Source organism: Podarcis pityusensis (assembly GCF_964106645.2).
Source record: "Podarcis pityusensis genome assembly, chromosome: 7".
NCBI classification, from domain to species: Eukaryota; Metazoa; Chordata; class Lepidosauria; order Squamata; family Lacertidae; genus Podarcis; species Podarcis pityusensis.
The window spans coordinates 2,123,910-2,128,485 of record NC_138031.1 but is presented as its reverse complement, the minus strand read 5'-3'; positions in this window follow the sequence as shown (position 1 = coordinate 2,128,485).

Genomic DNA, 4,576 nt, shown 5'->3' with positions numbered 1-4,576 from the left:
CCATGACACCTTTGGGAAAAGCTGTTCTCCAACTGGAGCACTCGCAGGCCAGTGTTTCCCAGTTGTCGGTGTTTATACTACATTTTTTAAGATTTGCCTTGAGACAGTCTTTAAACCTCTTTTGTTGACCACCAGCATTACGCTTTCCATTTTTAAGTTCGGAATAGAGTAGTTGCTTTGGAAGATGATAATCAGGCATCTGCACAACATGACCAGTCCAACAAAGTTGATGATGAAGAATCATTGCTTCGACACTGGTGATCTTTGCTTCTTCCAGTACACTGCATTAGTTCGCCTGTCTTCCAGAGTGATATCCAAAATAAATTCCGGAGACACCGTTGATGGAATCTTTCGAGGAGTTGGAGATGGCGTTTGTAAGTGGTCCATGTTCCACAAGCATACAGTAAGGTTGGTAGTTGAATAGCTTTGTGAACAAGCATTTTGGTTTCCCTGTGAATGTCCTGGTCCTCAAACACTCTGCACTTCAATCGGGAGAAAGCCGCACTCGTAGAGCTCAGGCGATGCTGGTTTGTGTACGCAGCTGTGTGCACACATCATACATTTAAAACACATGATTTCCCCCAAAGAATCCTGGGAAATGTTAAGGGTGCCAGGAATTGTAGCTATGTGAGGGGTAAACTGCAGTTTCCCGGGATACTATGGGGAAAGACATGCTTTAAAAGTATGGCTTGCACACAGCCTGTATGTGTGAGCGAGCGAGCACAATGAGTAATACTATGTAGGATCTACTTAGTAGATTGTGACCTCTTAAAAGCTTCTTCTGCCACCAGCAATCTGGGAGTGGGGTTCAGCGGAGCTTTTAGATTAGTTAATTTGTGGGGTGGGAAAGCGTTGGTGGTCTATTCTTAGGAAATGGTTTTAGCATTACACTTCCATACACATGATCACATCTAATTGTGTCCTTCTCCCACATTTCACAGTTGCTGTTAGGCATTAGAATCCCCATGCAAAAGTAGGTAATGATTTGTTTTATTCATGTATGTTTCTTCCTTCATCTATCACCTGAAGCGTGTGATCGCCAGTGCTGATGTGTGGAGTGCTGTCGACATCCTGACCCAGGAAGCTGGTCTTTGTCAGGCCAAACTCCCCGCAGGCTTGGCCAAAACGCCTGACGAGTCTCTGTAGAGTTGCCTTGGGAGTGTGCTGCCAAGGCTGCGTCATCTGCAAACAGGATCTCTCAGATAAGGACCTGGCACACTTTGGAGAAACGAGCTGCCTTGCCAATATGCCTGTCTAGCTCAGCATTGGTGAAGACGTTTCTGGTTAGGGTGGAGCCCAGGTAGACAAAATCGTCTAGCACCTCAAGCGTGTGGTCACCAGTGCAGATGCACAGAGTGCTGGCAATGTCGTAACCCAGGGTGTTGGTCTTAATCAGGTTGATGGCAGCGGAGGACCTTAGGGTCTCGATTTTCAGCAGCACCCTGCATAATGCCAAAATTCAGTACCCCCAACAAAAGGGGACTGGATAAGTAAACTATGTGAGTACCTGGAGTTAGCAAAATTGACGGATTTAATAAGGCACAAATCCAAAACTTTAATACAGAAACAATGGGAATGCTTAAATGAATATTTATACAAGCAGGGCTCAAATACGAAAGTTTGGTTGTGCTTAGACTAACCTTGTGACGAATATAGAGAACATAAAGATTTGACGGATTATGAAATAACCTAAGGAAGGGAAATGATTGAAGAACAGATGTAAAGGCGAGCAAGATAACTAAGAGGCATGCAGTGAATGCGGTGGAAGTCTTTTATAATATTTTAACAAGGATTTATATATTGTAATGTTTGAAGCATGAATTTGGTAATATTATTGCTTATGAAAGGTATTTTTTTTCCTTTTGTCTTTTCTCTCTCTCTTTTTTTTAGTTTGCGTTTTGGAAAACATGTATATAAATGTGTTTACAGTGTTATGTATTGTTCTTTGTTTCTCTTTCTCTTTCTTTTCTTGTAAAAGTCAATAGAAATTAATTAAAAAAACACAACAACAACAAAATTCAGTACCTCATGTCGCTCTCACTCCATTCTGAATCATAGCCGCGGCTTCCCCTGCGCTGCCCTTGAGGCTCTGTGCCCAGTGCGACACAACTGGCCGCGCTCCCCTAAATCTGCCTCTGCTTATGGTGAGGCCAAACTTCTTGCAGGCTTGGGCAAAACGGTGCTTGAGTCTCTGCAGAGCTTACTGGGATTGCACATGCTCTTTTGCAGGAGACTCCATCCCATGTCGCTCCTTTTTTAAAAAAATACAATTTTTTATTAAATTTTCTGTTTTACAATTTCAAACAAACATTTTGCATACTTAAGATATCAATGACTTCCCTTCTTCTCCTACCACAGTTCATTTTACGTATCTTATATCCCTGCATATTTTACAAAAACTATAATATTCAGTTTTCCATTATTGCATCCATCAAAACCTATTTACACTGTTGAATTTATCTTAATGCTGCCAGTGTTTTCAACTATACAGAATTATTTCCCATATATTCAATAAACGTTTTCCAATCCTCTCTAAACGTATGTTCCTCTTGTTCTCTTATTCTATATGTTAAATCAGGAAATTGTGCATATTCTGTCAACTTAAGTTGCCATTCTTCTTTAGTTGGGACCTCACTCATTTTCCATTTTGGGGTTAACAAAATACGGGGAGCAGAAAGTAGCACACATAAATAACCTTTTCTGACACTTGGGAATATCAGTCTGAATTATTCCTAACAGAAAGGACTCTGGGGTTTTTTTTTGGAAAGTACTTTTGAACATTTTTTCCAACTCATTATAGATCATTTCCCAATACTCTTTTACCCTTTTACAGGTCCACCACATATGAAAGAATGTTCCCTCTACCTCTTTGCATCTCCAGCACCTATCTGATTCAGACTTATACATCTTAGCAAGCCTATTTGGAGATAAATACCAACTGTAAATCATTTTCAAGTAGTTCTCCTTCAGGGAATATACATGTTGTGAACTTCAAGTCACTTTTCCAGAGTTTTTCTCAGAAGTTAAAATCTACCGTATTTTTCTGTGTATAAGATGCCCCCACGTATAAGACGCCCCCTATTTTGGGGGACTCAGATTTAAGAAAATGGGGGGGAGATGTAACTGTGCATAAGACGCCACCTAATTTTTGACATTATTTTTTAGGAAAAAAACCTAGCCTTATACACGGAAAAATACGGTATATTGTAGAACTTCTTTCCAACCAAGACAGCAGGCTCATCGCTTCCAGCACTTATCCGATTCTGTCTTGTAAATCTTAGCAAGCCTTATTGTTGTTTAGTCGCTTAGTTGTGTCCGCCTCTTCGTGACCCCCTGGACCAGAGCACGCCAGGCCCTCCTGTCTTCCACTGCCTCCCGCAGTTTGGTCAAACTCATGTTGGTAGCTTCGAGAACACTGTCCAACCATCTCGTCCTCTGTCGTCCCCTTCTCCTTGTGCCCTCCATCTTTCCCAACATCAGGGTCTTTTCCAGGGAGTCTTCTCTTCTCATGAGGTAGCCAAAGTTTTGGAGCCCCAGCTTCAGGAACTGTCCTTACAGTGAGCACTCAGGGCTGATTTCCTTCAGAATGGATCGGTTTGATCTTCTTGCAGTCCATGGGACTCTCAAGAGTCTCCTCCAGCACCAGAATTCCAAAGCATCAATTCTTTGGCGATCAGTCTTCTTGATGGTCCAGTGCTCACTACCATACATCCCTACTGGGAAAACCATAGCTTGAACTATACGGACCTTAGCAAGCCTAAAAGTAAAGGTAAAGGTACCCCTGACCATTAGGTCCAGTCGTGACCAACTGGGGTTGCGGTGCTCATCTTGCTTTATTGGCCAAGGGAGCTTCCAGGTCATGTGGCCAGCATGACTAAGCCGCTTCTGGCGAACCAGAGCAGCGCACGGAAATGCCGTTTACCTTCCCGCTGGAGTGGTACCTATTTATCTACTTGCACTTGGTGTGCTTTTGAACTGCTAGGTGGGCAGGAGCAGGGACTGAGCAACGGGAGCTCACCCCGTTGCGGGGATTCGAACCGCCGACCTTCTTAACCCACAGCGCCCCCCCCCCCCGTCCCTTAGCAAGCCTACTGGGAGCAAAATACCACCTGTAAATCATTTCCCCCCCATAGCTGTCAACTTTTCGCTTTTTTAAAGGGAAATTCCCTTATTCCGAATAGGATTCCTCGCAAGAAAAGGGAAAAGTTGACAACTATGTTCCCCCCCCCCATGTTGCCCCTCCTGGTCTTCCCTGGGGCGATGATGCCCCTTCCCTCCACCCAAAGGTGCAGCCGCTCACCTGCCCACGTGCCCTGCGCCCCTCCCTCTCCTCCCCCCCTGGGTGGGCGGGGCTTCCCCGCGCCCCGCCTCCTCCTCCTCCTCCTCCCTCCCTCCTCCCAGACCGGGTCTCCGGCGGCCGCCCAACCGGAGCGGCGGCCCGGCTGACGTCACATCGTCGCGGCGCGGTTGGCTGCGGCGGGCGCGGGGCGGGGCCTCGGCGGGGCTTAAAAGGCCGAGCGGGGCGCGCGCGGGCGGCAGAAGCGCGTCGAGGCGAGCGGCGGCGGCGGCGGCGGCG